This window comes from Protopterus annectens, chromosome 5.part0 (assembly GCF_019279795.1).
Source record: "Protopterus annectens isolate FY-2018-M chromosome 5.part0, PAN1.0, whole genome shotgun sequence".
In the NCBI taxonomy this organism is placed as follows: domain Eukaryota; kingdom Metazoa; phylum Chordata; order Ceratodontiformes; family Protopteridae; genus Protopterus; species Protopterus annectens.
The window spans coordinates 1,007,020,032-1,007,045,377 of record NC_056735.1 but is presented as its reverse complement, the minus strand read 5'-3'; positions in this window follow the sequence as shown (position 1 = coordinate 1,007,045,377).

The following is a 25,346-nucleotide window of genomic DNA, read 5'->3' as shown; positions in this document are numbered from 1 at the left end:
TATGCCAATTTCTTTACCTGTGGGCCATGTGCAGATGAACTGTGTTCATATTACATTGCTGTTTCTACACATATTTCAGATTCACATAATTGCAGGCCCTGGAATGTGTGTGTTGTGCCTTTCACATACATCTACTGTGACATTCTCTGTGTGCAGTTTTCTTAGTTACTGGGGAAACTGTGACAGCATGAAACTTGAGGGACTTGTCTGGGCCAGACTGCAGAGTATGGATGCCTAGCTTGCATCTATTTGTTGGGCTGGGGCTGATCAACACAGCAATTGTACACTGTTCATAGTTATACACATCATACTAGTATTTCTATTCAGATTTTTTTACCCTGTGTACCCTGTATGGAAAATGTCTGTGTTGCAGTACATTACTTTTTCTATTGAGATTGCAGTTTACAACTGTAGAACCAGACTGAGATGTTAGTGATGGTCCCTGGATTTGAACCATGCTCTGTGTGAAAAATAGAACTACAGGCCTATTTCTTATCACACTGAGCTACTGGGAAGGTGTTGTGTGTTACTTGTGACATTTCTATCTACTACATATTTTTGTGCACAGTACTTTTGTTATGACATGTTGCATTATTTGTTTCCCATTTTCAGTACAAATTATGCATACACAACAGACAATTGGTGTCACTGTTTTTGAAATGTGCATATTAGCTGGATTGTGCACTTGACTGTTTTACAACTACATACTGCAATTTAGATTCCTCAGTACACAGTGTAGATTTTAAGTCTGCACCTGTTAGCCTTATACATTTTTAAGTACATTCACAGCTACATACAGCTGAAATTGAAAGGTTAACAGAGGACAATACTGGCAGACAAACAAGTAAAACACATTCTGATGGAAATATGTACTGTTGCTTTTTGCATTTATTTGACATGCCATTCTAAAGTATGCAGACAAGCAGTGCTAAATCAGTTCACCTCAGTTAATGCATTCTGCAGGACATACACTTTTCTATTTTTCAGGTACAAGTGAGATGACACACACCAGTGTTTGGGGTCACCTTTATTAGTTCTGACATACATATCTGTGTACAACTGAGAAATCCACAATTACTATTCCTGCATGATCTGCAAAGGGGAATGCTTTTCGTTTCTAAGTGTTACAGTAGCCCTGACATGGCACTTTCTTGGCAGGTTCACTCAGACACACATACATATTGTAATATTCCTCTCCTGCATACTGTACCTTGTTTGCTACTGACATCTGTATTACACAGCAGCTGGGAATACTCCATTGTAATGCTGGCAAGCTGACACATGCATTTATTCCCGACTTTTACAGCACAATTATATATACAGGCAGTCCTACCATTACTATAATTTTGATTTCTTACTGCTAATATTAAGGGGTATTCTGTACTCAACATACTGCCGATGCAGCCGGGCCAGTCGCTGGGTATGAGCCTCAAAATTCTAGGACCTCTTCATAGCAGCTGTATGGGGAGACAGCACCCATTAATCACACTTGCACAGTCACAAGTTGAACTTTTTCTGTATGTAGTTAGAGATACATAAGACAGCATACTTACAGACAGGTGGGACATCCTGCACTCAGGCTTCTTGGATCCACTGGTCCAAGAGTGCACCCCCCCCACTTCAGGTTGTTATGATGGTGACGTATGTGCTCAAGGGTCTGGGGTATGCCAGTGGCACTGGTGAAATCATGTGCAAGCTGGTCCCAGGACTCTGCTTTGTACTGTGAGCCCTGATACTGGCCCTACAGCAGCCTGCCATCATGTTTTTTTACTAGGAGTCCAACCATGACCCTGGACTCCTGGATGCCTCAAAGCGAACACCTTCACTGACACCAGACATTTTGGTCCTGCTGTGAGCAAACCCAAATGGTTATGGTAGTATTCCCACCTGTGTGGATTAATAGGGCAGTTTTTCAAAACTTTTTCCTTGAGTGGCCCGTTTTAATATGCTGAACTATGCTTAGCTTCATGCTAATCCACATAGCAATGCTTACACCAGGTAAGCACAGCTGAAAGATGGTAAGGAATGCTTACAATAGCAAAGCATTGCTTAAATCTATGTTTTACATTAAATTTATTAAGTACTTTTTACAGTTATATTTTACATATTCCCACCCTTACTGTGCTATACATGAACCATATGATTAACATCTAAAATTCAATTTCCTTAAAAGTTTTTAAATAAATTGATAGAGGGGGGATTCAAACCAAACATCTTTTACATGCCAAACCATGGCAATATCACTACACTACAGCCGGTTGATAATGTGTTTTATCACAGTAGCACTTGTCTTTCATTTTCAGGATTTTATCCAGGCTAAGCATAGTTGCACGCCATGCAAACAAGCTGCACACCATTTAAATTTCGGATTTATTTGGTGAAAAAATTTTTTTTTATTGCTTTCCTCTTGCCCTACTGCTTCCAAGCATGTAGGGCAAAAGTGCATACATTTGGAGGTATGCACTTGAAGGCTGCTGCCTTGTAGGTGCCTTGTAGGTTGGCTTAGTATATAATATTAGAGCCAGACTCTATTATACACATTGACACTCATCTGTGTCACAAAGTGCCTTACAGCACTTTCTGAAGGGGGCATGTTACATGTGCAGGCACTGCTGACACATGCCCCCTGCACTCGTTCCTGGTTTGTGTCCATTTAGATTAAATAGCAGCATTCCTTCATGCATATGCAAGGCATGCTGCTATTCTAAATAGACACTAACCACTCAATGCAAGAATAGTCTTATTCTTGCATGGAGTTTCGTGAATCCTGGGGGATGTTCATATCACATCATATCAATGAATATCAGCAGTTAAGAAAATACATGTAGGAAAACTAGATGTCATAGTCTAAGAAAAAAAAAGACAAAAGTAGCATTACTTATTGAAATTATTACATCCAACAAGTCATACAATACAATAATTTGTAAGCAGAAATGAGAGAGCAATATTGAATAAAGAGATAGAGACAGTTACAATAGTAGTATGAGCAGCAGGACTAATAAAAAGTGCAGGTTTATTAAATATGCTATCAGTACATATAACCCTGTATGAGTTACAGGAGCAGGCAATTCTGGCACATTCTAAATGTTGAGAAAAGCACACTTGGCTAATATACAAAACAGAAGCAATACTAATTTCAGGAACTCTAACTGTACCCTGGGTTAGGAATGAAGTCTATACCCATCCCAGTACTAGAAACCCAAAACATTTGGAGAAATTAAAAAGGGTAAATGTGAGGTGAATTTCGTGTTACAGTATAAGGTTTTGTTAAACCTTTAATTACTTACACTGAGCTCAGTATACAATACCCATTCTGTCAAGTGACTGTGGTTAATAGGATCTAAAGGTAAAATACAATCTTTGGCCCTACAAAATATTTCCATTGCTTACTAGAAAATCTGATTTCTAAGAACAGTCAGGGCCTTCATTCTGCTTAACTACTTCACACACAAACTAAAACTTCTAGACTCTCTTACTATCTATGACTAGCACACACACACACACTGTAGCACAGATAGTGCAGTAATTCCCTTCACACATCTTCAGACAATACAATGCTGTTGACAATACCAAATTACATTGGAGAAAAAGCTTTCTCACAGCTTACACTTGCAACCTTTATCTTGCAATGTTAAACATAATGAGCAATAAAGTATGTTTGCAAAGGAATAATTCAATTTCTTAGGATCTGCTACAGGTGCTCACATGAAGAAACAACAAAGTTCTCGATGTAAGAAGAAAAATAGCAGCAACAAAATCCAATGTCAAGAGAAAAAACCTTTAATAAAGCAGCAAAGCTTTCGGGTCCACACCCTTCTTCAATACTGTGTTCCTATTCAAAGTCTTAATTGCTGATGTAATGTGTTTTTAGTATTGAGGAAGGGTGTGGACCTGAAAGCTTTGCTTCTTTATTAAAGTTTTTTTCTCTTGACGTTGGATTTTGTTACAGGTGCTCACATGCCAGTGCTTTGCAATATACTAGCACAATGCCAATTGCTTGAAAAAACTACTGCTCAAACTTCCACCAACCTGATCTCCCTTTTCTATGTAGCTTTCTCTACATGACTCTGTAAAACTATATAGTCTTGTTGGAAGCTAAACTCTAATCCTAATAATCCTACCAAGTTCCCAGTCTGAGTCCTTATTCCCTTACACTAAACATCCACTCCTCTTACTAATTCTATAGTCCTCAATCACTTCCTAAATGAAAGACTCCAGTCCCCCTCCTTAAACCTAAATTATCACATCACTGTCTAACCCTGCAACTTCCTTCTGCTCCCTAACTCTAAAATTTTGTGCCCACTCCCTAAACCTAAAATCTCCCTACTTCTTTCTAACCCCAAATTCCCCATCCTGCTCCCTAGGTTAAAAATCACCTTGGTCCCCAAGCCTAACACCCCCGCTCTGCCCTATGGTTGCTTGTCTGAACTCTTATTTGAGTTTGAATGTAGGCAACAGAATCCATGATCTACAATGCACTCCTGTACCTGGCTTTGAGAAAGTGTTTTTTGAGTACTTGGAACATGAGTGCCTGTTTTATTCCCAATTTCTTATTAATGAGTACAAGTGCTGCTGTTTTGCCACTGGCTAAGAAACTTAGCTTCAAGCAGCTAGCTCATGCATGCATAGCTTACGCTATTTCAATTTTACATACTAGTTTCCTCTTAAATGGCCTACTGTTTAATTTTGTCAATACCACATAAACATTACATTATCTTTGAAATTACAACTGTCACTTTTTCCCAAGAAAAGTGCATTTACCTTTTGTATTATTCTCATGAGGCGCATATTAATATCCTATTGTATATATGTCAAAACATTCTGCATTAAATTGTACAGTATCTAACACATATAAAATAGTTGTAGGAAGTGTATTCTGCCTACATGGCATGGGATGTGGCAGAAAATTGATTGTGTACCAACCTGCCTACCCAGTATATGAAGTGAAACAAATAGATCAATTAAGATTTAATCACTTGTTGTTATAAGGCATATTGTAACTGACAATGATTTAAATACATTATTATACACAAAGCATTTGCAAGGCACCTGAAGTATGATGGTAAGAAATAAGTGATTAAAAGAAATGTTCTGTTTGTTGTTTTCCCTACAGTCTGATATTTCAAGAGTATTTTTTTCATACAATAAATCTATACAGCCTGGGAGCCAGATGTATTTGTGTTCTCCTACATTTAATGCATGCACAGAACAGCACCCTCTATATTGCGCCTGGCAGAACCCCCTTTCCTTGAGTGTATTATACCTGGCAGTACCCTCTTTCCTTAAGTGTATTGTGCCTGGTAGTATGCGCTTTCCTTGAGTGACTACTGTATTATATTTAAACTGACCGAACAGCCTGCAATAATGTGAGTTATATACAGATAGTGACCCATACACCATGCATATCTGCTTACTGTGTCTTACCATAACACATATATGGAAGTCGTTACAGTTTCAATATTCTACATGGAACAGCTGCTTGCCTGTAGCCTCTCTTCATTTTCTAGCTGTATGCAAATGCTTAGCCTGTGAGTGTAACTTTTTAAGGGGGTGTATTTCTAACCCTATACCTCATTCACATCAGTGCAATAATTAGAAAACCTCCTTTCTCCACTTCCAGTTTTATGCACTAACCTCTTTTTCCACCTTCTAGGATTTCTGTGCAGGTTATATAAAGTTGCCCAGATGGCACTTTTACCAGGACTCTACTGATCTGCCTTATATTCACAACATATGAATAATGGACTTCAGATATGGTCTTACTCAGGGCTGGTGTCAGTAATTTGGGGCCCCCTAGGCACGTCTAGTCTAACTATCACTTTGTCACTGCCACCTAGCCTAAGCAACCTTTTAGTTCATGATGCAAATTTTTACGAGTAGTACATACAGACAGACCTGTAGCTGCAATGCTCTTATATTACAACAGGCCTGTGTACCACATCACCATCACACAAATGGACTTTACAGTTGCTAACATTTAGTTGCAACAATAATACATTACAACAACTCTATATGCAGATCTGGACTTAGGTGAAATGGTACCGTAGGCCAACTGTTTCATCACCCCCAACACACACACACACACACACACACACACACACACACACACACACACACACACACACACACATATGCACATTTCTTTTTTTCTTCCTTTTCCTCACATTTTGCCTCATTCTTCAGATTTTTTTCAAGAAGCTACAACTTTCTATGTATTCTGAAGAGCATTTAAGTTTTTTTTTTTCTTTTTACGCAATGTTTACATCCATGATGGCTTGAACAGAAATTATTGCTTAAGGAAAGACCTGCTTGTGTTGAATAAACATCTGTTTTTTAAGAAGAGCCTTGCCTGACACCCGGTGTCCTATAGTGTTTTGTTTGTTTAGGAAATAACTCAAATAAGCCAGGGCCCAAGAAGCTATAGGGTTATAGATGCTCTGGGTTGCATTTTAGAGCATTTTCCCAATCTTTTAATCCAATGGTGTCATAAACAAAAATCATGAGTAAGAAAAGAAGTTCCCTCATTTTTTTTCTTTCAAAGAAGATGTAAGTTGTGCCCAAGGCTTAATGTTCAAAGCTGACAAAGTGGTAGATTACAATAACCTAACAAGCCAATTGTTGTGAGGATGCACAGGGCTTATCTGGGAATACTGTTTGCTTCCCAAACAGCCACCCCCCCCCCCCCCCAAAAAAAAAGACAGGTATTGCCTATACATCCTTCTGGTATTAGATTGGGATGAAAGTAAAGATTAAAATTGCCACAGTCATGAATATCAAGTGACTGCTGTCATACATATACATCGCATGCCTCCTCACAGATAACCTCCCAAGCTGTAGAAATACTAGTTTTGTACTTATTTCAGCAAATAGCAGTACATTGTGCAATACTGGTACTGCCACCCCAGATCAGTGACTGCTGTTTAGAAGTCATCAAACAGCAGCAGGGATAAGTTACTTGTATTTACCTCAATGAGGAGTAATAGATAGCTGCCATTGTCCCTAATTTCACAGACCTCACCTGATTTTGCTTATAATCTTGCTTTAGCTTTCAAAAAAGTTTGCTTTGCTGGTAAATCATTCAGGATGACAGACAGTCAATAAATCCAAACATCAGCGTTTTATATTTCTTATTGCCCAGCAATGCACATTGATGCTAAAAGTTTTGTTCTATTAAATGTTTAAGTAATTATAGTAATATTTAAAATGTGTTCCTGATTTTGAACCTTTATCCTTGTATTATTTTTGGCATTCCACTGACTTCTTCAGCAAAGAAGTTGGGAGTTATTCTATCTGGTGTTCTGCCAATATTTATAAAACTCCCTGAAAAAGAAAACCATCCTTATAGATTGGAAGCATCAGCTCTCCTTAAAATTCAAGATTTGCACTTAGATCAGTCACTCTGGGCTGGTAATCTTTCTAGTGCTTACCTTGTTCATGTTCATTACTAGCTTTTGCCTAATAGGGTCCTCTCACAACTCTGTTCAGGTTAAAATGCATAACCAGGAAATTAATACATTTTTTTCTCTTCATTTTTCCCTAACTAGAAGCAGCTTTTGTGGGCCCCCATACAGAAGGATGATTAAAGGCCTTCTCCCTGCAGCTATGGGTATTGTAAGTACCTAAACCTGGCTATGTTAGTTTTAGTGGACAGAATATCCACCAGTGTTTAACTAAACCAGGGACACTATATTACTCTAAAGTATTTAATGGAATAGTGAAGCCTGTTAGTTGATAAAACACTGTTACTATAACCAGAGATATCTTTGAATTTTAAAGGAAATACAAACGAGTTATTACACAGCTGGTTTAGTAAATATACAAGACTTCTGTGTGAGCTTTTACTGGTTTGACAGACATGTTACAAAATATCAAGATACGACAACTTGCTGTGGTTGGGGGGGCCTAGGTATAAGGGGATCCCAGTGACTGGAGGGTTTGCTGCTGCCTAAAGCTGGCTATGTTCTCACTTCTCCTGTTCTCCCATGCAAAGAGTTTGAAATCTGGACTTACTAATACTGCTGCTCAGTAGATCATAGCCTAGAAACAGTACATGAACACAAGTGCACATGACAGTGTAATAAGAGGCATTCAGGGTGCAGTGTTATACAACCAGTAATGTCCTGTTTATAGGATGGTCACACAGTGTGCTATGTTATGTGCCCAAATTAAGATAAATTGGTCACATAGTGTGCTGTGTTATGTGCCCACATTAAGATCAAACCCTCCCACCTAATTACTTTCTGCATGATGACCTGATATTTATCTGCAAATGTTTTAGAATGATAACTGGCAGATATGCTGGTTGTTGAGTTTAGGCATTGCTTACTGGAGTCAAGCAATAACAACGCCAGAGATCAATTCCTTGTTGGTCAGATCCAACCACAAGCTATTCACCCTAGACATCCACATCCCTCCCCCACCGCCCATTAGGGAAACCACAGTAAAAAATTTCTCCAAAGCCAACTCCATGCTTCTTAAATAGAAGTGGCAAACTTCACGACACCCATGCTGATGGACAATAGAGGTATGGCTGCTGAAGCCTACACAAATGCACTTTATAAGCACTTACATGAGTGCATAGATTGTGCAATCCCTAACAGAACCAAGATGCTATCCTCCAAAAAAAGGAAGCCAATCTGGTGGTCCCCTGCCTTAAACAAACTCTACAACAGAAGAAAGAAACTGTTGCAAAAAAGAGTAAAATCCCATGACTGGAGAAACTCCCTGGTCAGCCTCAGTAAGAAGCTGAGATCCCTCATTAAATCGTCCAAAGCTAATTACGAAAACAAAATTGCCACTGACTCTAAAGACAACCACAAAGCATTCTATAGCTATGTCAAGAATCTCAATGGCAATACTCAGATCTGCTCTTAGTTACAGCACAATGGCACTAAATATACAGAACCAACTGATATTGCCAACATCCTGGCAGATAGGTTCAGTGCTGACTTTAACCCCTGTCATCCCCTAAAGGGCCCATCTCCATACCAGAAGAATGCAAAGTTCCTGTAACCATGGCTGCACAGGTAAAAAACACACTATCTAAAGCCAAGAACACAGCATCCATGGGACCTGACAACATCCCAAGCTGTGGTCTACATGAACTACAGAACGAACTGGCATCCCACCTAAGTACCATGTTCAGTCATAACCTCACCTCAGGATATGTGCCCACTGAATGGCGCACAGCGATGGTTATCCCACTCCACAAAGGGGGAGCCACCACAGACCCCAGAAACTACCACTCCATTAGCCTAACGAGCCTGGTCTGCAAGGCTATGGAATGTATCATCATGGAACTTATAAACAATGACATTGGTAATCTCCAAACTCAGGACCCCACCCAGTTCAGGTTTGTAAAAGGCAGATCATGTCTCCTAAACCTGATAGACTTCTTTGAAGCAGTCACCAAAGCTGTAGATGAGGGTAAGGTGGTTCACACAGCCTATCTAGATCTTGCCAAGGCTTTCGACACCATCCCCTACTCTGGAATTATAGATAAACTCACTAAACTAGGTATAAATCCCTATATCACAAGATGGGTTGCCAACTGGCTCACTGACAGAACCCACACTGTGAAAGTAGCATACTCCAAATCCAACTTCCGAACAGTGACAAGTGGAGTACCACAGGATTCAGTCCTGGGTCCTCTCCTGTTTGGTATCTACTTCTCTGAAGTACAGGCTAACACAGAAGGTCTTTGGCTAATGAAGTTCGGAGATGACTGCAAACTAGGAGCCATAATCAAAACTCGAAAAGATGTGGACATCCTACAAAAGGGCCTCGCTGGGACCGATGTCTGGTGTCAAAGCCATGGCCTCAAGCTCAATGCCAAAAAGTGCATTGTCATCCCTTTTGATAAAAACTCTATACCCATGAACTACCACATAGGTGGTAGTCTACTTAACACCAAAAGTGTGATTAGAGACCTTGGGACACAGGTGGACAGTAGTCTCTCCTTTGATAATCACATTGCCACAGTAGTCAGGAAATCCTTCTACATGGCACACCTCATCACAAAAGATTTCTCATCCAGGAAAAAAGAGGTCATTGTTCCCCTCTACCCGTCACTCATTAGACCCTTTATAGAGTACAATGCCCCTTTTGGTATGTACCTCACAAGACATCTACAACTGGAAAGGCTGCAGAAATACCACACAAAGAGGATCACCAGCCTCCAACAGATGCCCTATGCAGACTGTCTCAAAAAACTGCAGCTTTACTCCATCACATATCGCCTACTCAGAGGTGATCTCTGCCTAGCACACAAAGCTATGTCAAACAAAGATCTTTTAGACATGCTCCACTTAAAGAAATCCCAATCCCTACAAGCTACACACTCTAGGGACCTAAATCTTGTCACCACAATAAACAGAACATGCTGGAGGGATAGATTCCTGTCCCAGAGACTTCCCATACTCTGGAACAAACTACCTATCTATATCAAACAAAGCTCTTCATTAGCACTCTTCAAGAAAAATATTGATGATTGGATGGGAGATAGGAAATTCACCCCGGGGATCACATCTGTGGCTCTGCTCAACAGTGGCACAGGAAAATAATTTTCTTGGGTGGCGAAAGCCAGGGTACCTTTTGGTTAGGCTTATATAGGCCCTAGGGCCAATAGCCTAGTACCTACCTATGAACCTATGAACCTACGAACAATGCCTTTATGAATGTGCCTGCTTCAAGGACATAACTCAGTCACTGTGTAGCAGGTAGATTTGGAATATACTTTTTATAATACAGAAAGCTACCAGTTTCATGAACTTTAGAAAGGCATTTCTGAGTGGCTTGGGACAAGGGTCTACAATCCTAACTTGATTGGATATAAATTCACTGAAGGAATTGAAGGAGACCCTGAACTGGATTTGCACAGGCTGAACATTGAACACTATAAGAAGAGTTACAGAACCTGTAATGTTGTACAATATTGGGTAGAGTGTTTCTCTACCAAAGTGATTCCTTTCCTATCATAAATACAACACCACAAAGGAGCAGATCATACAATCCTATGTGCTCTTTTTTTCTGAGGTAGCTGCAAGAAGTGGCAAGTTGTGTGGTAAGTTTTCCTTTTGGAGAGTTCACTCTAAATATAGATCTCAGTGTGGTGAGACCACACCATAATGACTCACCATCCCAACAAACGCACAGGTATCATATAGTGTCAGGCCAGATTACTACATCTGCAGAAATGACGAAGTATATTTATTTCAATAGCTGATCTCCTCATGTTATTTAGCAGTAGCAAATATGCAAACACCATGAATTAGAGGATTAGCATGATTCACTAATAAGAAATCATTTGTGATATGAAAAATGATGAAACAAGATGCAGAATGTTAATAGAAACACACCTCACCTTATCAAATGCAGTGGATGTGTGCATAGTAAGTGAAATTACTATTATGGAGTTAAACTAATTAAGGAAGGTAAGGATGTATGCAAGAACCTTTATCTTTTGGCTAAGTTTTAGGTAAATCTTCTCATTAGAGAAACCTACCCATCCATTACTCTAGCCAAAATGCCTCTTCCAGACCCATCTCCCATCCATATATCACTTTGTTCTACTTCAGAACTATTACATCCATGGGCATGCACACACTGTTCAAACAGATTAAACTTGTTAGCCCCCCCCCCCCCCCAGTACAGACAGCCTTTACTTACAGTTTATTTATCACTGCAGAGGCAACATCATAACCCATTTGAAACACAACTGCAACTTGTATATTATAGCAATAACCCATGCCTGGGTGTGGGTAATGCTAAATTTACCCACGGTTGGCGTGGTTTGGTCCCGAGGGCGAAGCCTGAGGGACCAAACAAAGCCAACCATGGGTAAATTTAGCATTACCCACACCCAGAAGTGGGTTATTGCTATTATACCATGACATTATTTAAGAAAAGAAACTATTACTTTTCTTAAATAATGGCATAGTATAATGCCTGTTTACTGCCCTTCCGCAGATGTCTGGCATCCGCGGCAGTTCTGATGTACTGCGCGCCTGTGCAGTACATCAGAGTTGTAGCAACGGAGAAAGCAAGATCTCAGTTGCTTTTTTTTAGTGTCTCGCTATATTAAATGAGTTTAACATAGTGGGACAGTTTTAAAATAAACAACGGACATCTCCGTTGCTTATTTTAAAACTGTCTCGCTATGTTAAACTCATTTAACATAGCGAGACACTAAAAGCAACGGAGATCTTGCTTTCTCCGTTTTAAAACACTGTCTCGCTATGTTAAATGGGTTTAACATAGCGAGACAGCTTTAAAATAAGCAACGGAGCCGTTGCTTATTTTAAAGCTGTCTCGCTATGTTAAACCGATTTAACATAGCAAGACAGTGTTTTAAACGAAGTTATACTAATGGAAAAAAGTCCGGGCGACCGGACCTTTTTCCATTAGTATAACTCGATTTACAACGGGCACGCTGGCCAATCAGCGTGCACGTTTTGGGGGGGGGTCATGGTATAATATACTTAATATTATGCCAAAAATATCTGAAAAATGTCTTGTAAAACCTCACCATAAGAAACTCAATCCCAAAAATCCCTTAGACTTGTAGACCATTTCTTAGCACCCTACTATAAGAAAGATTCTGGAAAAATTGCTTTACTTGCAAATCACTCAGTATACAAATCAATACCACGTTCTCTCTCAAAAGCAGCACGGCTTTTTGTTGGGTCGCAGTGCAGCCACAGTTATATGGACACTCAATGACAACATTCTTCTTAAAATGGACAAAGGCCTAATTACTGAAGTCATTTTATTGCCTTCATCAGAGGAACAATATAAACAGTGCTGAGAATTGCCTGAAGAAAATTTGAACAGACTGACACCCATAATATGTTGTACTTACCATGGACAATATACAGGCTTCTTGCTGACTGAGAAATTTCAGCATACATGTAAGCATCATGATACCACCTGTCAGAAAGTGATTATTCTTGGGAAGGAAGGGAGACAGTTTATGACATCAGCTGAGCACCGTTGTCACTTGGCTGCAGCTTGTGTGTGTGTGTGTGTGTGTGTGTGTGTGTGTGGGGGGGAGTAGGTTCTTGTTCTGATATCATATCGATGTAAATGTATACCATGACTTCTGTATTGAGGTACATATATGCTCTGTAAATAAAAACACTCCATATGGCTTGTGATTTATTATAAACTTTGGGCTTGTTTTATGTGGAGTTCACTTGTTTGACATTTAATGCAACATCAGAAAACATGTGTTGACAATCACCTGTTCAATTTAATGGTACTTATTCAAAAAATAATATGGCTACTAAAAGTACATTTCCAATGCTGTGGCAATATACCTCACTGTTAGCATATATGAACAAAATGCAGTTGGTTGCATAGTGCACCTTTATTAAAGTTACCTCAATATGAAAGCAATGCTAAATATGCTACATTCTAGCAATTATCTAGAGTGCTATGTGCATGCACCTCTTCTTTACACATCTTTTTTTTTTTTGTTATGACTGGCTTAGTACAGTTTCAAGCCTTAAAAGCCTTTACATAGCTGGGAAGAAAGTAAATAACTTTGAATTATTTATCTATTCCTCTCACAGGCCATATAGTTTAGTTTGAGAGTTTCACAATTTTCACTCTGGATTGCTTTCATCATTCTCATAGATCACAGACTGGACCTGGCAGCAATAAAATAAGTGGTCATTCTTTATAGCTATTGAATTTGTGCAGTTTCCTATGAGCAACTACTTGTCTAGTCATTTTCCTTTCAAGTAATATGAAATGAGAACATTAATGGTAGAGGAAATGTTTTATTTCATTGTACATTAGTCAGACTACATCAAAATCACAGTAAATATTTTGAATCTCATCATTTTCATACAACGTTTTACAGAGAAAAGTGATATATCAATCATAGACATATATTGTAATACATATCTTTATGTTGTAAAATAAAAAATACCCAGAACGTAAAATTGGTGTATGAATTATTATGTCATTTTTTGATATGGAACAGTGACACAGTGCCCGTGCATGTTGTTTGTTGCTTTCTTGTACAGTTTTAAATCTGTGAGTTTAGTGCCATTGGAATTAAAAAATATATTCAGAAATTGGTATAACAATTAATTCACTCAGTTCCACAGTTAAGAAAATATTACTTGCTATAGAAGTAGTGAAGATAAAATTGACAGATATAGTCATGGTGTCTACGGAAGAAAGTGTTGAATTGCTACATTTTTTGACCCACCAATGTATTTTCTATGAAGATAGAAGCACATGGTGGTGTTAATATACTTTATTTGGTACTACAACAGTTTAAAGATGTCAGGAAAGGTATCATCTTTGTTTAAAGTGGGCATGAGTCTGATTCAGAATTTTCCATTAAATGGATTTATCATCCAAAAGTTTGCAGTAACTGCCAATGAGTGCACGAACCACAAGATTTGTATAGCATGTTGTTATTGTTTTTGTATAGTCTTAAAAAACTTTCATGTATGTAAGAATACATTTTCCCTCTCTGTATGAGTCAGGACCTAAGTGAATGGCTGACATATTTGTTTGAATAATATACTTAAAATAATGCTATTCAAATTTTGTTCATATTAAAAATTATTCATATCATTTCAGGATGCATACTATTAACCAAGTCTGAGAATGAAAATATTTATACGTTGTATTCAAGATTTTGAATTTAAGCCACTCTTTCTCAAATGCTGCAAATGCATCTGGAGAGTATAGGAAGACCTTATTGTTCTTGTTTTATTGTCAGTCCGATGATATAATTTCATTTTCACTCCTTTCATTAAAATACTTCAATTAGGAGATATATGCCTTTTCTTCTCCATCTTAGTTAGTTAGAAATATATGTAAGGTCCACACATTTGATATTGTTCAAATCCTGTATATAAAAGTTTGTCAAACATGTTTTACTGTTACATTGAAGCATGCAGCTAAAAATTACAATGCATCGGCTGTGCTGACAAATTTTAAGTTAAACTTTTTATTTCATTTATGCATGAATGAATATGTCTGGCTTAAGTATTCTAAGCATATAGCTTGTTGTGTCTGCTAGGTGCATATTTATACAAGTTTTTGTGAAACTGCTCATCCCATTGTGTTCCAGAAAATGTGTATTAAAAAGATAAAACAGCATGCATTTGGTCATTAGTGCTTAGGTTGCTTCTATACCTTTAAGTACATAACACATACTGGGCAATTCTGTGACATTTTTAGTTACATACTCTTCTTTCATCTGTACCTTGAAACGGTAAGCAAAATAGGTTTGAAGACTGTTCTTTCTTAGGTACTCTGAAAGCTTTATGAAAAGAAGTAAAAATGGTGCCTGTATATGTGCTAATTAAGTCTTCCACATTTCTGACAGCCATTACTATCAACTGCAAATAGCAAAGTGCACATTTCTATTTATAGTATAGTTCAGTTATTTCATATTCCACTTCTTTCAGGCAAGAAGTAGAATGTTATGACATTATAAGATCATGTACAGAGAAGGTCATGATGATATGAAGAACATTTTTCTCTCATTCATATAACTTTAAAGTTCTGAACACATTTTTATATTTTGTTTTCTTGAAACATGGATGTACACAATGCCTAAATAACTATCATGACAGTGCTACAAAGTAAATTTAGCAAATAAAATTGGTGTGTGCTATAACTCCCTTTTTTGTGTAAAATTCCATTTCTGTTATCTTCCTGGACCCCCATGGATATATTGATCGTTCAGTTTAAATAGCAGAAGTATACCGATATACAGCTTTTCATAAGTTGAAACTTTATGATTTAATTAAATTGCTATAAAATCCTGCCTGTGCTGCAAGTGTGTAATGATCAATAGAAACCAATTGTTGATGTTTTATTTGATGAATGGTAGCCTTTTGGCAGCCGCAGAGGAGGGATGCAGTGTAGCATGCAACAATATGTCAGTTATAATATATATAAAGCAAATGCTACAGTGGTATCAGCTAGCCTTCACCAGTAACAGAGACAAATGTCCCTGTCATTCTTTGGAACACATGCAGTGTTCTTAATCTAGAAGAGAAGGCAGGTCAATAAAAAATATCTTTTTAACAGGGAGGTACAAGCTGTCCTGTATGCTAATGTACTGTACTGCAAGCTGTATGCTATTATAAAAAAAAAGTGTGATAATATTAAAAATTAGCAGTCAAAATAATACAGAAATTATTTAAATGGCAAATTGGTTTGTAGCAAATTTTCAGATGATTATACTACAGAGAAACCAAAACTATAATTAAGGAATGAAAGTGAGTAACTTGTCATCTACATAATGCATTTGCCATAAGCCGGAGGATCTCTGAGTTAGTCAGGTTATCTTTAAAAACATATTAACATATTTGGTCATGGCATATATTTCACAGATCCATTACAAACCTTGCCAAGAGACGCATATATGTATACATATAGCTGATACAAGTAGACATGTAAAACCGAAATCAAATACATCTATATCTACAGTATCTATCTATATATATCCATCTATTTATATCTATCTATATATCTATGTCTATCTATTTATCTGTCTATTTATCTATCTATCTATCTAGCTATCTTTCTTTCAATACAGTTTTGCTTTGAGAGAGGAAACATTTACTATAAACTCTCTGTTAACTGCAAATACATTGCTGTGTATCCTTTAATTTTAATACTTGAAAGCCTTTTTTGTAAGAAGCAAGACATGTAATAATGACATAGAAAACACTTATTCCAAACTCATTTTATGTGCAATCATCCAACTATGAGCATATTGCTATGTTCTTGAATCTACCAGCCAATTATGTCTAGACCCAACTCCAGCTAGATTTATAACACACAAAGGTGTTATCAAAATTCAAATTCTGACACGCTCTACTCAAATCTTTCAACTTTGAAAAGGACAGCATCCCTCAGTCCAGAGCTATGTATTAATTTAGATAGATAGCATACACACACACACACACACACACACACACACACACACACACACACACACACACACACGCGCACACACACACACTCATATATATATATATATATATATATATATATATATATATATATATGTGTGTATGTATAAGATAAAGATGTGTAGGAATACACAGAAATATGGCTACAGATTTTAACCTATTTTGTTTTCTTTCTTTTTGATCTCTGGACTGTCTTGAAAAGTGCTCCTTTTTTAGCAATCTTATTTTATATTTGGATGGTGCCTTTTATTTGTCTTTCTAATGTGATATTATGGGAACTAATATATGTAGCTGTTTGTCCCAGGATTGTCTATTAATGAAAGCATAGCTGTTAAGATGCATTAGTTTTACTTTTTCAAGGTAAACCTCCGATTCTCAATCAGCTATTTTAAGGCACATTATACAAGATTCACCCAGCATTTGCTAGCTATGTGTTTTATTATCCTGTGCTGCCTACATAGAAAATAGCATTACCCTGAATAAATTCACTGATGAGAGTGAGTGGTTTCTGAGTCTACCTATTTTGTATTTTTTCTATGTTTAGTCATAAAAAGGCAATGTGTATATATTTCACATCCGTAATCACTGCATCACTGTAATATTCTACAAGTGAAATCTTTTCACATGTTAGACAGAAAGGAATTTTACAACTCTTAACACCCACATATTTCCTGTCTGGACAGCTTTCACTATTGCTTAAATTGTGAGAATACATTTTTTTAAACTTGTACAAGGAAAATGGACAGAGTACTGAGTTCACTCTAACAACAACACAAAAGTACCAAAATAGTATTAGATAAGATGACATTGTAATACAGTCTGAAGAAGCGATCTGGGTAGGTCGCGAAAGCGCTTACTCTCTTTTTGTATAAATAAAAGGTAAATCTGTCGTGGAACTCTGCAATGTCTTTATTTTACTATTTTTTAAACTTACCTGTAAACTCATCTGTATCAAAAACTGTAAAAGTTACAACAAAAGGTTAAAATCTGCATTGAGTTTATTCACATTAGCAATTTGAAACTCATCTGCAGAGCACATCAGTTGGTGCATGAAGGCAACAACTTTATGTTTGCTCTAAATTATTGCTACAGATATGGAAAAATAGCTTTTGTTATGGTCTTCAAGGATGGAAATGCAAGAGAACTGAAGTTACTTAGGGCAGTTTTCAACTCAACCCAGAACAACAACACCATATTTTCTTTAACAAGTTATCCTTGGACCTCTATGTTTCTCCTTCAACTTTTTTTTTTTTTTTATTGAAGGCTTCACTACTGAAAGTGCATCATTGCTTACCTTATTAGTGTTTTAAACTGGCAAGGTATTTATTTTGTTTGAGATGAGGTTATAATGTGATTAGAATGTTTTTAAACTAGAATTACCCAGAGTGTATCAGTTACATAATCTGATGGGAGCCTAATGATACAAAAAATGAAAATGTGGCTCATTAAAAAAAGAACTTCTGAACAGCCAGTTATGCAGAAATTCATTTTTAATTTAAGTAAGTTTTGAAGTGTTGTCAGTAGCAAATTTAATGCTCCTTTCACACTGTGAATTGCAGTTTCTCCATTGTGTTGTTAAAATCACTTCAGACTTGAATAATTTTAAAAATAAATGACCAAGTGGTCAGAGGGATCCCTGTTTATTTCTACATGGTCAGTATGTGGGGAAATGTAATCCATTTCAAGAATTAGAAAATGTGAATACTGGAGTACTTGTATTAATCTCTTTTCAGATTTATTGTATTTTAATATAGGCGTATCATAAATGCAACCTGCATACAGAGAAATGGTTGTGAACTTTAAAACTATAAGTCATTCAGGACATGCTCCTCTTTACAATGGTGATAAAAACATGTCATCCAGACATAAATGTGATTTTATATTGACATTTGATAATATGGAAGTCTTGTTATTATAATTATACAAACAACAGTTAATATCTTTCTAACAATAGTAGAGGGTGTGAGGATATTAGATAGTGTTATATGTGCTAGCATGACTGTCTGAAGTTTTGTAAATAATTGTAAAATAATTGTAAATTACCCTGTGTTACATATGCCAGCATGACTAGCTATAATTATGTAAATAGATTTATGTCTGCTGTGCTGGTTATCACTCTGACTTTTCCAAGATATCTGAATGTCAAACAGTGTTCTTCTGGCTGACCAAATGTGCATGTTCTTTGTAAAGACAATTCTGAATGCAGGCTATGCCAGAGTCAGCTGACCCAGATGTGATGTCTTTGTGTTCCAGGGCTGGGAGAATAGAATCTTCACTGTAGCTGTTTGCTTACTTTTCAAATTCTGATATGAGAGTAGAATTCTTATGGCAACTTCCTCTTACTTTTAAAAAAGATCTGCTATAAAAATCAAGTTCTGAGTCAGTTGTTCAGTAGTTTTTCATTCAGTTGTCTCGATCAGCAGTAGTAATCCTGTTCTTTCAAGGATAATAGTTGTTCCACTCACTAAGGACAGGCAACAGCCTGGAGTGTGGTATAATTTGTCATCTTGCCCTGCAGAAGTAAGAGGATAATTTTGCCTTGCTGAGTTATTTAGATTAGATAGGGACAGTTAATATTCAGATAGTCAGAGAAATTCAGCTACATAGTTAGAGATTTTCTAAAATCAATGTGAGATATATCCTATGGTATTATTTTTATATTTTCTCTATGTGAAACTCTGATGTTTATTGGAATGAGTTATTTAATATTTGCATTTTTTAATCATTTTATTTATTGTTAAATGTTTTACTACATCTCATCATGGCTGGTTATTTAGTTAATATTTTTAATAACTTTGGAGTGTTTATGCCTATTTTGATAACACCATGATCCCTCCAAAAAGCCTTACTGCTACCATTTGTATCAATATCTATTGTACCCAATTTCATTTGAACACCCCTTTTGAAAAATATCATGACGGCAGCCATTACCTTGCAATTTGGGCAAAGAAACACATCAAGTAAATATGTGTCAGTCTTTCCCAAGAGTGCATGTAAGTGTGAATATCAGACATTTAAGAGTGAGTGTGTCAGATACCTTCAACTGGGACAAAGTGTTCTGCAATGGTTAGTGTGGAGACTCATTTGGGGACCTGAAGTGAAGCATACAGTCCAGTCCCAGGTTTTGGAACCTGCTCCCAGTGTACTCACTATCAGAGTGAATTTTGTTCATGCAGATGTAGTCTTCAGTTTGCTGCACAGCAGTTTTGCAACTGCCACTCCATTTTTGAGATATTTGCATAACTATGATTTATATGCATTTTGTGTAATTAGTAGGCAAATAAACATAAATATTTCCAAACCAGGTTTAGTTAGACACCAGTGATCAGAGCAGTATTTTTCCAGCATTCTGTATGCTTTAATTTGATACAATGGAGAACTATATAAACACCTTCTGATTCAAATTATTAATATTATTATAAATATATTGCATATACTAATAACACATCAGGTACCTAACTTAACTTTCTCCAGTACAGACTGACCCATTTGTCTTAGGACCTATTCCTGATTTCTTTGACCTGGCATGTGAAATGCTGCTTCATATTACATCCAAGAAGACAATGCCCACTATATTTACATGAATATTATATGGGCATATATGAATAGTCTATTGCTAAACAAAAATACATATCTATACACTGGCTGTAGGTATTGAACAGATAACAGTGACACATTTTCCAGCATTATGCAGGCTTTCATATGATAGCACACAATACCCTATAAACTCCCTTTATATCAAGTTAATAGCATAAACAGTAATGTGATCCATATTCATAGTTAACAAAAAAATCAGTTTCTCCCTTGGTGTCCATGGTATTTGAGTCAACAGACATTTCTTTTTTTGTGTGCTGTGTTGTTCTGTAAAATTCAGTTCCACAATAGCACCACAAACTCACAACTTTAAACATACGCAACAACAAATGTTGGAGCTCTGGATTTAAGTATTTAGCAAGCTGAGGATTCAGAGTGCATAGAAGAAAATGATAAAACAAGAAAGAAAGAAAACATTCGCAACAAATAACAAGGAAGAAAAAAAAGGAACTGCTAAATGTCTGTTAAATAAAGAAAAATACATACTAAATGGGACGCTGCTTTTTAATGTAGCCCACAGATTACAGGGAATGATAAAACATTTTTATATCAGAAAACCCTCAGTCTACAGGAGAAAAGGCAGCATTTTCTAAAAGAGAAAGTAGAATAAAAGAAGCAAGTGGCAGGTGAAACAGAAGAAATCGAAACTGAACTTGGAAGGACTGAAAAGCATTACTGTAAGAAAAAATATTAGAAAAACAAGACATGGCTGAAGCTGTGGATGTACAAAGCCAGTTGGATAAGAATTGTATGCTTGCAAATGTAATATGCAATGAAAACAGTGGGATTAGTAAACTAATGTTAAAGATTGCTCCTTTGTAAAAATTGGTAGAGCAGATCTATTGAATTAGCAGTAGGAGATTCTTCAGATCTGGTCAGAAAAGATATTCTTGTAATCGGAGATTCAGTTATTAGAAGAATTGATACTTACATTTGCAGAGAAGATAAAGAAAATCGAATAATGTTATACTTGCCATAAGCAAATATAGAGGATGTGAGACAGGCCATGGACCACCTTAATGAAAGGAAGTACAGATCTGTTTTTATTCAGGTTAGTACAAATTATTTCATTCGCAAGGACTCTCTGAATGTTAGTAGGGAACTTACGTCCCTTTTAAATAGCATAGCTTGTACAGGTGTTAGGATATATTTTTGATAAATCACATATAGAAAGGACGGTCTGGTCACCATGAATGAAAGTATTTTGGAGGGGAATACCCAAGTGAAAAAATGTCCTATTTAAAAAATAGAAATACGTGGAGCATTCAGGCCTTATTTTGGACACATATGTTCAGACAGGATGGCAATCATTTGTCAAGTTCAGGGAAGAGAATTTTTGCAGCAGATATTTTGCAATATTTGATAAACACAAGGCAGAATTTTTGCCTGGTCAAAAATTCAACGGTTCACAGATAGCAACCGTTGATGCATCTCTGATGATTGTTAATGTCAGGAGCATTAATAATAAAGTTTTTTTTAATTGGAAAATTTGCTACTTTCTCACAAGATTGTTGTCATTGTTTGTGAAACATGGTTAAAAAACAAATGACTGGAAACCAGTTTTGTCAGGGTATAACTGTTTTTACTGTAACAGACGATCTAACAAAAACATCGGATGGAGGTGTTATGATAGGGATTAAAGATAGCTATGACACCTGTGATTATTACATTCAGTGATAACACCAATACTTCAGATTGTGTAACTGTGACAATACAGTCAACCCTGAAACATATAACAATTTTTGGAGTGTATAGACCACCAAAGCCAAGTCCTGATGACCTAGAGGAATTCATACATTTCTTGCATGAAACACAGGAGCGAAGAATAATAGTGGCTAGGACATATATTAACCAGAAACAGACTGGAATAATATTGATACAGCATTACTAAGGAAATTATTCAAACACTATAGTCAGGAACAACATTTGCTTCAGACTTAAAAAAAAAAAAACTACCAGGGAATGGAACATACCACATTGGTTGTGTTCCTAAAGAAATTACTGTTACTTCATGTCAAGTTTTACCACTGTTGTTGTTCAGTGATCAGGGGGTTATAAAAGTTAAATTGTTGCTAGCTAATTCTGCCAAACTGAAATCTAAACCAATGCACAGAAGATTAATTACAGATTATATGGAAATAAAATAGTCACTGTGTAGAACTTATTGGAGTGATGCATTCAGCGGAAAATACTGCAGGAGGAACATGGAAAGTTTTGAATGAGAAACTGAGAACAGAAAGTCAAAAAAATGTTTAATATCAGGATCTAGGCACACAACATCAGGGGGATATATTTCTAGAAGAACAAGATACCTGATTAAGGTGAGAGACACAAAATATGAAGAATGGAAAAGAGGTTGAACTACAACTTTGAATCTAAAATAAACAAGTCAGACAAAGAAACTAAGCATAATGTGAGTCAAGATCAAGAAAATGTTGAAGAAAATTTATATAAAGATATTGATCAACACAGGAAACCATTTTATAGAAACATAAGATGTGGAAGAAGTGAAGACATACGAATTGATAAACTGTGTAGATTTCAAAATTATTTTCAGACACAGGAGATTATAGCTATATTTACAAAATCTTATGCAAAACAGTTTTGCTCCAGAAAGGAAGTGATAAGTTGTCCTAGTGATATCTAGTTAACCACAAATACTGACATTAAATTAGATTGTATCTAGATTGAAAGAACTATGCAGAGTGGATCCAAACAAAGAACAGAGAGGAGACGGATTTAGTAATAATGACCTGAGAACACTTCAAGCAAGAACTTACAGTACCATTATATATATTATTTATCAGCTCATATAAATATGGGGAGATTCCTTAAGTTTGGAAACATGTGCTTATTAAATCTGTCTTTAACGGAAAGGGGAGTTGGACAAACTCAGAGTCATACAGACCCTTAAGCCTACTTTCATGTTGTTGAAAAATAATGGAGAAGGTAATATTGGATAAGTTATTGTCACAATTGGAAAGAATGGGACTTGAAACCATATGGTCAGCATGCATAGGCTGAAAATAGATCTATTACCATTTGCAACATGATGTTCAATAACCATATAATAACAGCTATGAATGAAAAAGTGTACTGTGATGTAATTTATATAGATTTAACTTTAGCATTTGATAGGGTCATACATAAGACACTGATCAATAAGTTAGAACAACTAGGTATTGATGTACTCTTGCTAAGAAGAATAGCTGCATGACTTACAAATAGGACATGGCAAGTATCTTACAGCAATTGGATGGTAAAATTCTTGGTTACAATCAGGGTGTCCCACAGGGTTCTGCCATAAGCCCATACTTGTTTAGATTGTGGGCAGGATTCACGAAGCCTCCGTGTAAGAGATACAGGGCTTACACAGAGGCTGCAGTTAAACAGTGTGGCGTCAGCATGTCATGCATATGCATGAGGGCATGCTGAATCACACCTAAGGCTAACACGGTCCATGGAAGACAGTAGGGGGCATGTCCGTAGGCCAAGCCCTGCAAGCGGACACTGCCCCAGAAGAGTAGAAGTGCTCACAGTAAACACCCATGGCAGAGTCCATGTAAATATGAGTAAACACAACACAACACATGCCCCCACAGACTATGAACATAAAATATATAAATGAACATGTTATATATTTTTTTTAAATCGTAAAGATGTTTGCCCGTGAGTGCGCTCGTTTGCGAGGGCGTGCCTGTAGCTTAGCCACAGTTAGCAGTCAGTGGAAAAGCATATTAGAACTAAATATGCAAAGTAAGCCAAGAAGCAATAGCGTAGCAGTAGAGACGTGAGCTGAAGAGCAGGCAGTCATGGTTCAAGCCCCCACAACATCAATTTTTATTTTTAGTAAAATAAGCACGAAACAGGTCCCTGACAAACATGTACACATATAAAATCATAGTTTATGTAAAATGTAATGAAATAATCCATTTATTTTGAAGAAATGTGAGATAACAAAACAAAAAAAATGTGAGATGTGCCTATAGCCAAGCTACAGTTTAACAAGGTGAGTGCATCTGCCCGTAGGTGAGCAGTGGTTTAACAGGTGTAAAATGAGTGCCCGTAGTTGAGCAGTGGTTTAACAGGTGTAAAATGAGTGCCCCTAGCTGAGCTGAGCGTAATATGCGTGCTAACAGCCAAATGAAGCGTAAACCAGCGTAACCTGTTTGCACTGAGCTGCGCACCGTGCCAACAAGCTAACCGACAGGCAACATTGAGCAAGCTGTATCAAAACTGCCTTTACACAGACACACCCCTTAGCCTGTCTAGACAGTCATAAAAAATAAAAAGCAGTGGCCAGGTTCGAACCCAGGATACTATGCACCACAGGCAAGGTACTGAACCACTAAGCCATGACAGCAGTATCTAGAAATGCAATAATAGCAAATATATAGGAATGAATACAAAGTGGAGTATGACAAAGCAGGTTTTGTGAAGTTGATACAATTCCAAAATGGCCAATCACAGATATGTGCGGGAAAAATGGCATATATATAAGCCCCATAGGCGGGAATACACAGCATAAACGATTGTAGAACTAACTTGCAGCCAGAATGTCAGGAGTAGGTGAGGGTAGTTGCTTTCAAGCACAGAGGTGAGGCGTTGAGGAGTCCAGATACATGGTCTGGCTCCTAGTCCACAATCATGAGGCCCAACTCATGCAGGGCCAGGTCCTGTGGGGAGCATATAGGGCTGAGGCATGGGACCGGTTGGCTCATGATCTCACCAGTGCCACAGGGATTCCAAGGGCTGGTGAGCAGGTCCATCACCACCATGCGGACCTGAAGAGACACAAGC